Source organism: Bos taurus, chromosome 13 (genome assembly GCF_002263795.3).
Source record: "Bos taurus isolate L1 Dominette 01449 registration number 42190680 breed Hereford chromosome 13, ARS-UCD2.0, whole genome shotgun sequence".
Taxonomy (NCBI): Eukaryota; Metazoa; Chordata; class Mammalia; order Artiodactyla; family Bovidae; genus Bos; species Bos taurus.
The window spans coordinates 29,915,733-29,928,003 of NC_037340.1; positions in this window are offsets into that span (position 1 = coordinate 29,915,733).

The window sequence follows — 12,271 nt, forward strand, 5'->3', positions numbered from 1 at the left end:
TGATGAATGGTATTGTGCCAATGTCAATTTCCTGGTTTTGATAGTGTGCTTTAATTATATACGATATTACACTTGGGAGAAGCTGTGAGGAGCTGGGTGCAGGGTGTTAGGGACCTCTCTGCAGGTCTTTTATAACTTCTTGTGAGTCTGTCATTATTCAAAAAAAAAAAAACCCAACCTTCTTCTATACTGTTTTTCTCCTAAGATTTATTGTTCACCCAAAACACCGGTATTTGGGATCCTGAGTGAATGATAGTTGCTCAGTCATGCCTGACTCTATGCAACCCCATGGACTGTAAGCCTGCCAGACTCTTCTGGAATTCTCCAGGCAAGAGTGGGTTGCCATTTCCTTCTCCATTTGGGATCCTATATCTATGCTAATATAGAGTTCTAGAACTCTTAAGAGTGGGAGAAGCCTATGTAAAGACATTGATTAGTTTAATCAAGTTTGGGTCACAGTCAGGACTTGTAGATGGTCAAGATAATAGTTGTTATTACTGTGTGTGTAACGAAATTTCTGTGGATGACATGGCACTTTAGGAGCAGTTTATATATCTTGATAGCACCATTGAGGCTTGTATAAATAGCTTCAGAACCACCAGCCCCATTCCATTTTGCAGATGAAACAGAAAGAGGTTAAATACCTTGCATAAGAGGTTAAATACCCATCTCAAAGCCAAGGAGAGAGCCGAGGCCCCTGTAAACATTGTGCCCTCACATGGATGTTTTCCAGCTACTTGGGTGGGAGGCTAAGAACACACAAATTCTGCAAAATCACACCAGCAACTGCACTTTGCATATTATCTGCCCGGCATTACATAAGAATTAAATAATCATCCTTCTCCACTACCAGAATAAAAGAATATGGTTTACCTTTTCTCCTGTTTCAGAAACCAGACTCCCACTTAGTAACCGTGGGGTTGGGGGTGGGGGAGTCACTGCTTGGGAGGGAGTGTTTGCAGAACAATGGAAATCAGAAGTGTTCTTTCCTTCTAGAACTTTTCCTGTTGCTCTTATTAAAATCTCACATTGTTTGACTAAAGATGAATTATGACTGTACTTACTTGAAATTGCTTAGAAGTTGCCTGACTGCATTTCATTTCAATTTTCGAGTTCTCTGCCAAAAGCAGTGATGCCATATACAGAACTTTCCTGGCTGAGTTTTTCCAGAGACCTTGACTTCAGAGGCTGTGTCAAGGTGTCTTAGTCTAAGATTATTTCTCCTGTTGAAATCTTTCCTGATGTTGGTGCCCATGAGGTGGAATTTTAATTGTCTGAATTTATTTCAAGAGGTGTGTCTTTCCTTCTCCCCTTTCTCCTCCTGACCCCATGCTCCCCCTGGTCTGCTCCTGAGTGAGAAACAGCCTGTGAACAACAAACTCAGTATGAGATCTGTACAGATCAGGAAGTGTGTCATGGCCATTCCAACTCCTGTTTGCTGACGCTTTTATTAAAGTTAGATAAAATGTAGCCAGAGGTGGAAATTGGAAGGGCTCAGCAATTTTTTTCAAAATGTCTTGGCCGTCCATTTGGAAAAGACAATGATGAAAGGTGAAGAAATTACTGAAAAGGAGCTGATGTTCCTAATGCTTGCACATTCCCCTCTATTGGTGAGTCACACCCATGTCAGTCCATGAGCCTTTCCAATAGGATCTTCTTTCAGCTTCCTGAGAGAAGTTGCAAATGTGTATTAACCTACAACAGTGACTCCCTGGGGTAGGGGATTCAGGTCCCCTGTATAATTGTTCTTCTTTATGCCTCTGCATCCCTAGAGGAGTCTGGGATGCAGCAGTAGGTCTTGGCTGTTGAAGAGGCTATTCAGAGGCTGGCGGATACCTGAGAACCTGATTGCCTGTTCCATTAGCTCAAACCTTTGCTGGTGATTGAATGACAGTCCTGTAGTCCAGTGGGGCTCAAGGAAAGTAGAAACCTCAGCTTCTGTGGATGAGGAATGTCATCTGTCAAATCAGTAAACAAAGGATGTTGCAGCCATCAAGGCTTCAGTCTCTGCAGCCAGCCCCCTCACCCTCACTGTGCACCCTGATGGGATTCAGGATGGAGAAAAGCAGGCTCCTGGCCCCCAGAATAGTTAAGGTGCATAACAAAGGAATGATTTCAGTAAGTCCAGTCTCTTGCATCTTTCCACACACAGAAATGAGCTAAATTCATTAACTGGTTCTGTTTGGTGTTTCTTTAATTAGCAGTAATCTTTTCATGTTCCAACTGCTTACTTTGGGGGGTTACTTGTTTGTTTGCTTGTTTGTGTTTTTTTTCCCCCCCAAATTTCGGTATTTCCTGGCTCCTCGCTTGCCTTTTTGGGACAGTCCTTCAGAGCTATCTGAGAGGCTGTCTCCTGGGCTTAAGTCCCCAGTATGTCCACCAAATAAAATATAATTCTCTACTTTTAGGCTGCACAAAAACATAGTTAGGGAAAAGACAGGAAGCTAATGGTGAAAATGGAGAAGGTAATTAACAGTAATTGAGCTCATGTTTTGTGGCTCATTCTGTACCCCCAACAGGGAGGAAAGCTTCACTGTGCTGTAGGCTCCAGTCAGTTTCAGGTTAACTCAATCTGAGTGGTATTTATTTTTATTTTTTTAGGTCACACACTATCACATGTGGGATCCTAGTTCCCTGCCCAGGGATGGAATCCATGCCCCCTGCATTGGGACTACAGAGTCTTAATCACTAAACCGCCAGGGAAGTCCCTGAGTGGTACTTGCTTACCCTTTTCCTTTATCATCATTTCCTCTTTGCTTAATATTGAGGCTCTTGACCCAAAGCTACCTGCTGCCAGGTCATTTCTCCTAATGCCCTGTGCTGTGTGCTAAGTTGCTTCAGTCATGTCCAACTCTTTGTGACCCCCATGGACTCTAGCCAGCCAGTCTCCTCTGTCCGTGGGATTCCCCAGGCAAGAATACTGGAGTGGGTTTCCATGTCCTCCTTCAGGAGATCTCCCAGATCCAGGGACTGAATCCATATCTCTTTAGTCTCCTGCATTGGCAGGCGCGTTCTTTACCTGGGAAGTCCTCCTAATGCCCTGCTGCTGCTGCTGCTAAGTTGCTTCAGTCGTGTGCTTCAGACGGCAGCCCACCAGGCTCCCTCGTCCCTGGGATTCTCCAGGCAAGAACACTGGAGTGGGCTGCCGTTTCCTTCTCCAATGCATGAAAGTGAAAAGTGAAAGTGAAGTCGCTCAGTCGTGTCTGACTTGTAGCGACCCCATGAACTGCAGCCTACCAGGCTCCTCCATCCATGGGATTTTCCAGGCAGGAGTACTGGAGTGGGTTGCCATTTTCCTGTTTAATTATTAAACAAAAGCTCTCTTCCTCCGACAGTGACCTTCATGACAGGCCCCATAAACATGGACGTGGGGTCGAGGAGGTGATTTGCCAGCTCAAACAACACAATGGGTTTAGACATTAATTATTATAATATTAATTTAGTCATTCAGCCACTCATTAAAAATCTAAGCTCTACTGAGAACAGAGCATCTGTCTAACTCGTCGCCATATTCCCAGCATCTAGAAAAAATATCTGGCACAAAGTAGATGCTCAGTAATGCTAGCTGGGATTTCCCTGATGGTCCAGTAGCTAAGACTCCAGGTCCCCAGTGCAGGGCGCCCAGGTCTGGTCCCTGGTAGGAAGCTAGATCTCACATGCTGCAGTGAAGATAGAAGGTCCTATGTGCCACAACTAAGACCCAGCACAGCCAAGTAAATAAATACATATTACAAAACCAAGTACTGAATTGAAGAGGCCTGATCCTCACTCGGCACACACTGACAGGTGACTGCCAGGAGCCCTGAGTGGGAAAGTATAGGAGAGGAGAATAAGAAGTCACATTGTTTTAGAAATGTTTGAAATGTATTTGTTTTGGCTGTTGGTGGGTCTTCATCGCTGCCAGAGGGCTTTCTCTAGTTGCCCTGAGTGGTTGTGGTTCTTGGGCTTCTCATTTTGGTGGCTTGGGCTCCAGAGCACTGGCTCAGTAATTGTGGCACAGGGGTTATTTGCCCCACAGCAGGTAGGATCTTAGTTCCCAGACCAGGGATCAAACCCATGTCCCCTGCTTTGGCAGGTGGATTCTTAATCACTAGATCACCAGGGAAGTCCCAAAAGGAACATTCTTAAGCTGACAAAAAGCATCAAACAAATGGACAGAGGAATGCCACAACCTAGAGGTTTCCCTTTCACCCACTCCCAAATCAATGCCTTGCTAAGAATAGGATTCCTTTGCAGGGAGCCTTCTTTGGAAGGCTTCAGTGTCTTCCCGTGTACAGTAAACCCTCTGTACACGGAGGCAAATTTGCTGACTCCAGGCTGGCCAGGCTTAGACTTCAGCTTTGTGACTCTTAAGACAGTCACTTCATTGTTCGTTGTCTTGGTTTGCTCCTTTGTCAGTGGCGACAAAAAGAGTGGTACCTCTGTCCAAGGGCTGTCATGTAGATTTGGTGAGATAGTGGACAGAGCCTGGCTGTGGTAGCAGCTGTGGTATGCAAAGTAGTCATTTCTCCCTGCAGAAAGAGGGTGGTTCTGAAGCTGAAAGGTTCTTGGGCAGCGGTGGGGACCACTGGCTTGGCCTTAAGCCTGCCCTGTGTGGTGCTGCTGGCTTTGACTCTTCAGATGAAGTGGAGATGCTTTCAAGCTGTTTCTTCCAGGACAGACACTCATGTGACTTTGAACTTTCTTGTTCACAATCCATTCTGCTGGGCTGTGGACCCTGCACAGACCCCCAGATGCAAGGAATGAAGGAAGCAGATGCCTCCTGGACTAAGACAGATGCTTCATGGAGGAGAGTGGAAATCAGCAGTCCCTGGGCTCCCTTCCATGGCCTGTCACATTGTCTTATCTCGTTCAAGGGAGAGCCAGGTAAGCATAACAGGGTGGGAGAATGGCCAGGCCGTCTTTAGCAGTGTGCAGGCTAGGACCAGCTGAGGAAGTCAGGGAGGAGAAAGACATTTGCCCCCAAACAACAATAAACAAATGGGACCTAATTTAACTTAAAAGCTTTTGCACAGCAAAGAAAACCATAATGAGATGAAACGAAAACCTTCAGAATGAGAGAAAGCATTTGCAAATGAAGCAACTGACAAGGGATTAATCTCCAAAATATACTTACAAGTATACTTTGCAAATATGCAACTCAATTTTTAAAAACCCAATCAAAAAATGGATAGAAGACCTAAATATACTCTTCTCCAAAGAAGACAGACAGATGGCCAGGAGGACATGAGAAGATGCTCAACATTAGCAAGTGTTACATAAATGCAGATCAAAACTACAATGAGGTATCATGTCACACTGGTCAGAATGGCCATCATCTAAAAATCTACAGGTAATAAATGTTGGAGAGGATATGGAGAAAAGGGACCCTTTTGCACTTTTGGTGGGAATGTAAATTGATACAACCGCTATGGAGAACTGTATGGCGGTTCCTTAAAAACTAAAAATAGAACTACCATATGACCTCACAATCCCATTCCTGGGCATATAGGCTGAGAAAACCATAATTCAAAAAGACACATGTACCCAAATGGTCACTGCAGCACTAATTACAATAGTCAGGACATGGAAGCAATCTGAGGTCTTTAATGTTAATCTACTTACCAGTTCACATAAAAAAAAATAACCAAGTTGTCAAAGTATGAAGATTCTTTTCCTCTTAACAAAGCCACAAAGCGTGAAACATAATCTGGAATTGATTCTTTTATAAGTATCATTACACAAAATGTTTGCAAGTTAAAACTGGAATACAGGAGAGAAAATAAAGCATTTTGTTTTACTGGTGTCCTTGGAAATTTATGTTCTAAACTGAGAGCCAAATCAAGAGCAGGTAGGTACTTGTGGCTGACAGAGCTTGAATGTGATTCTGACAGTGTATCTAACTTTGAACTTAGAAATCATTTCCTTCAACTTTTGCCCTCAAACACACCCATACACCAAAAATTATGGTCTACTTTTTTTAAAGCTTGCATAAGAATAAAAGGCTTCCCAGGTGGTGTAGTGGTAAAGAATTCACCTGCAGGAGATATTTGACATACACATCTGTGGTGGGGATTAGCCACAATGTTAGAAGCACATAGGGGTTCCCTGGTGGTTCAGATAGTAGAGAATCTGCCTGCAATGTGGGAGTCCTGGGTTCGATCCCTGGGTTGGGAAGATCCCTTGGAGTAGGAAATGGCAACCCACTCCTGTGTTCTTGCTTGGAATATTCCATGGACAGAGAGGCCTGGTAGGCTATAGTCCATGGGGTCAAAAAGAGTCAGACACTGAGCGCATAAAAATAAAAGATTTTAAAACCTGGGAGAGATGGTGATCTACTGCCCACTGACATGAAAGGAAATAGCAATTGCAAGGGAAAATGATACATGAGTTAGAATTATACGAAAATGGACACAGCCATCCAGGAAAGAAGTGGGGGAAGATGGTAGTTGGATGAATTGAATAGAATCTACCTTAGAAGATTCTAGAAAAGGGAGGTGGGAGGCAGGCTTTAGAGGGACGATCCATATGTACACATACAGCTGATTCACTTTGTTGTACAGCAGAAACTAACACAACATTGTAAAACAATTATAGTAGTAGACTGAAGCGACTTAGCAGCAGCAGCAGTAGTCACTCAGTCGTGTCTGACTCTTTGCGACCCCACAGACTATAGCCCACCAGGCTCCTCTGTCCATGGGATTCTCCAGGCACGGATACTGGAATGGGTTGCCATTCCATTCTCCAGAGGATCTTCCCGACCCAGGGATTGAATCCGGGTCCCCTGCATTGAAGGCAGATTCTTTACGATATGAGCTATAGAGAAAACAATTATACTCCAATAGTAAAATTAGAGGGGAAAAAAAAAGTTCTAGAAAAAAGCTGTATTCATTAAACTTCTCCAGAGGCAGCTGCAGCTATGACTTGATCTCAGTGCACATTCATTGTTTTGCTTGCAGGGCATCCAGACTCCCTGCATTTGGTAATGAAACTGATACTTATCTAAAGCATCTACCCTCACTTTCCTCTCAGTCCAGGTTCCAAGGGGTGACATGTGATCCAGGTTTGGCCAGTCAGCATGGAAACCCTCACCCCCACATCTAGCCAGTTCAGAGGTGGAATCATGATTCAGTCAGTTCAAATTAGAATCAATTCCAAAACACTTTTAGAATTTGAAACTCTTGAGAGACAGGAGAGCTTTTCCAGCTGGAATTAACGAGAGCAGATGATAAAAGATGGCAATGTCTGGCAGCCATCTTGCACCAAGAGGTAAGAACCTCAGAATGGAGCCAAAACAAAGCAAAGCAGGAGTAAGAGGTAGAGTAATACAAATCCAGCCAGAATCTTCCAGGGACTTTCACTTGGTGAGTGAATAAACTCCATTTCTTTTTCTTTTAGCCATTTTGAATTGGGCTTTCTATGCTCAACCCAAAGAATCTGGCTTATGCGGTTGGAGAAGAGAGATGGGGAGTGCCCACAGTCTACTGGTTTTTACTGCTTCCCTCAGGAGGAAGTGGCATTTACCTAACTCCCCGCTGCTCACTGACTGTGGCTGTTATCACAGTGAAGAAAACCTTCCAGAAGACTGAACTTTTTCAGGATGGCACTTTTAGGATATTTTCCATGTGGATAAGTGTACGAGAGACATACGACGGCAAAATCAGAAACTCTGGACTTGCCAGTTAATTCCCTCTTTAGCTTTTCTTTACACCAGGGGAAGAAAGACCCTAAAAGCATGGTAATTTTTTGTGTTTTAGACCCTAAATTTTTATTACGCTTTGAAATTTAACCTACGATCATTCTCTCTTTTTGTTGCACATACATCTGCATCAGACACCAACAGTGACCAGATCTGCCTTTGACCTCCCTAACGGGAACTTAATTGTCTTTTATGCCCAAGTGGTCACCATACACCACCACCTGTGATGCCTCCCAGGCAGGAGGAGAGGACAATCTTTTTTTCATGTGTGTGGAGTAAATCACACAAGCCAGTCAGTATACAGATTGACTTCTATATACTGTAGAATATAACCATCGCCGAAAACTGAATTCTTGAATATGAGTGTTATCCTGGCCAATAAAAATAGAAATCACCATAGAGGAGTTAATTAAACATAATAAACAGTTCAGGCGGAACAGGAAACTGCTATTTTTCCTGTCTCCAAAGCTTCTATTACAGGGGAAGGAAGAGCTTATCAGCAAAGAAGCAGGAACGGGAGAAGAACGGGAGCCTCACAGCAAGGACTGAGTGTTGGGTGCTGAAGAAAAGCAAAGTCACAGGTTTCATCCCTGGTCCAGTTTCAGTCCATGCCTGGGAGGAAGGGAGGGACGTACAAAACCGTTTGTGCAGATCAGTTATCTATAGAGAGTACCATGTAAAACAGCGAGGATTATGGTTACAACATCACACTGGGATTTGCAGGTAGGGGTACCAAAACAGTTTTTGGTGACAAGGTAATACATGTCAAAGAGACTGAGGAGACTGAAAAAAGTAAGTGCAGAGAAGATGCTCTGTAGAGAAAGGGGAGGGTGAGCAGAGGGAGAAAAGCAGTTGTAGGAACACGTATGATGAAGGGAAGTCCTTCTCTGCTTGAACTGTGGAGACTCAAAGAAACTCATTAAGAAACCAAATAGAAAAAAAAAAATTAAAAAAAACAGAAAACACACTGCACTGCAAATATGTCAGTAGGACTGAGCCTCGCAATAACTTGAAAAGCAACCTAAATGTCTGTTGACTGATGAATGGGTAAAGAAGACGTGGTACATATATACAATGGACTATGACTGAGTCATAAAAAAAAGAAATATTGCCATTTGCAGCAACAATTATCATACAAAGTGAAGTAAGTCAGAAAGAGAAAGACAAATGCCATATGATATCATTTTTATGTGGAATCTAAAAAATATACAAATGGATGTATTTACAAAACAGAAGTAGACTCACAGAGAAAACAAACTTATGGTTACCAAAGTAGGGGGAGGAGAGATAAATTAGGAGTTTGGGATGAACAGATATGCTGACTGCTATATGAATTGATTATGATCAGTATGATTACTGATTAACAGATGAACAGATTACTATATATAAAATAAACAAGGATCTACCGTATACCACAAGGAACTATACTCAATATCTTGTAATAACCTCTAATGGAAAAGAAATTGAAAAAGAATATACATATATATTTATGCACACACACAACTGAATCACTTTACTGTACAGCTGAAATTATCACAACATTGTAATTAACTGTACTTTGATGAAAAAAGTCTCAGCGTGAAAGTGGACAGAAGATTTCCATGGGATTTCACAAAGAACCAAGGTCTTTCTCTTCCATACAGAATCTTACAAAGTTAACGATGGATGAGATGGCCCATAAAACGAGGAAACCACCTCTTTCCATGATGTTCTAGAATTGCGCATATCACCTGGCGTTGTGAGAACAGGATCAGCCTTTGCTAGATGCGGGGCCTCTGGGACTTGAAAACAGATCATTTTCCCTTTCTGGGAGCTCAGGCCTCCTGTCTCTCCCCCACAACCTGAAGATAGCTGCTCACATCTGCTCGGTTCCTCCCCCACTGAGAGCACCATCTGTCCTGGTGAAAGATGAGGGAGGTTCAGACCTGAGGAGCTGCTGCAGACATAACCCCACCACAGACACTGTGGTCCAGCTGCTGAGGAGTAAAGCCCAGGAAAACTCCTCAGGCTAAGTTGATCAATGTAAAAAGTACAGTGGAGGGAAGATGATGGATAAAGATAAGTTCTTCTAGTGTTTCAACTTGTCCCTAAGGTAACCATTTGTGCTGAGGTCCTGAGAGCTGAAAGGTGGCCAATTATAAAGAGACAGGGGCTGGGGAATTCCCTGGTGGTCCAGTGGTTAAGACTCTGGCTCTCAAGGCAGGGGGCATGGGTTCAATCCCTTGTTTGAGAACTAAGATCCTGCATGCCATATGGGGTGGCAAAAAAAAAAAAGGGGCGGGGGCTGGAGGAAACTCTGAAGAGGAACAAGGACAGAATGAACAAGGACAGAGTGAGATTTTTTACCACTTTAATATAGGTACATTTATTTACTTCGGTGCCAGAAATGCAGAAAGATGAGGGTAAGCTGAAGAGAATCTGAGAGGCACTAGGACCATTTAAGAGGAAATGGAACATCAATTTTCTATGACTGACCAGTGAGCAGTCAAATTTATGAAGAGGATTGAAGATGAAGATATATACCTCATTATGGTAAGAGAATAAGTGAGATAAGAAATGAGAATATTTAAGCAAATTTTCAAGATGGCAGTAATTCAAAGACCCAAATAAATGAAACTGAGATGAGAAATGTAGATTTGAATGTCTCCCAACCAAATTAAAACAATAGCCCAAACTCAACTGGCTAGTTTATTCATTGGATTATTAATTTTCAAGGAAGCAATTATAGTACTCAGTTTGGATTTTCTACAAGTTCAAGAACTTCTCCCTTTTGGGGACAATTGGGGCAGAGACCCTGATTGCATGATTTTTGCCAAGTTTTCTCTTTCAGACTTATATTCTGCATTTCTGAACAATGGGATGAAAATAGAGTTTGTGGAGGTGACAAAATAAGACTATACATGAAATGAAAGCACTCAGCAATCTGAAAGCTCTAAACATATAATAATAGTGACTATAAACTCCTTACTATTTCAAATTTCCTTTGTCTTCCTTTCCAAGTCACATCCATGGAAGTCATGACTTTCACAGTAAATTTAGGGATTAGATGCCCTCTTTAGATGACCCTAAACATTGGCCATTGGGAGATTAGAGATACCAGCACCCTGGAGTAGACATCTGGAAAACCTGAAATTAAAAATCACCATGAGTTGTATTTAGGTGGTTGTCCCAATAAACCCAGGGAAGATCCCCTTGGAGGGATCCACTCCAGTATTCTTGCCTGGAAAATCCCATGGACAGAGGTGTCTGGCAGGCTGTAGTCCATGGGGTCCCAGAGTTGGACACAACTGAGTGACTGAGCACACACACACACGTAAATCACTATGTCTGACTCCAACTAACAATACTTCTATATGAGCTTTAAATAAGCACTGAAGCATAGTGTGGTCAAACCAAAGGAGATACCATCAAAAGATGAGTGGCAATCATCATGAGTGGTAAAGGAAAAGGGTGGGGACCAGCCTCTCTTCTATCACTCAGACTAAAAACAAATGAGTCCCTTTTAAAAATTTATGTGCTTAATTTATTTGACTGCTTCAGGACTTAGTTGTGGCATGTAGGATCTTCGTTGCATCACGAGGGATCTTTTGTTGTGGCACATGGACTCTCTAGTTGTGGCACATGGGCTTAGCTGCTCCAGGGCATGTGGGATCTCAGCTCCCTGACCAGATCAAACCTGTGTCCCCTGCATGGCAAGGACCACCAGGGAGGTCCCTAATGAGCAGCTTTTTGATGCTAGCAATTCTGATCAGTGTGAGGTGATACCTCACTGCAGTTTTGATCTGGATTTCTCTAATAATTAGTGATGTTGAGCATCTTTACATGTGCATTTTAACCATCTGAATGTCTTCTTTGGAGATATGTCTATTTAGAGCATCTGCCCATTTTTTGATTGGGTTGTGTTTTTTGATATTGAGCTACATAAGCTGTTTTTATATTTTGGAGATTAATCCCTTGTCAGTTGCTTCATTTGCAAATATTTTCTCCCATTGTGAGGGTAAAAGAACAAAATAATGCCATTTTGCAGCAACATGTCTAGACCTAGAGGTTGTCATACTGAGTGAAACGTCAGACACAAAAAGACAAATACCATATGATATCGCTTATCTGTGGAATCTTTTTTTAAAAGGCTACAAATGAACTTATTTGCAAAACAGAAATAGAGTTACAGATGGAGAAAATAAATTTATGGTTCCTGGTGGGCAAGGAGGAGGAGAGGGACAAATCGGAAGATTGGGATCACCACATATACACTACATGCAAAATACAATAGATAAGTAATAAGGACCTATTGTGTAGCAAAGGGGATTCTATTCAATACTCTGTAATGACCTATATGGGGAAAGAGGCTTAAAAAGTGGATACATGTGTATGTATAACTGACTCACTTTGCTGTACACTTGAAACTAACACAACATGGTAAATACTCCAATAAAAAATTTAAAAACAAAAACAAACAAAAAACCAGTGAGTTGTAGGGAGGGGAGTTAGTGTTTAATGCGTAAACACTTGCAGTTTTGCAAGATGAAAAGAGTTCCAAGGATGGATGGTGATGACAGGACCACAACAACGCGAATGGATTTCATGTAGGTG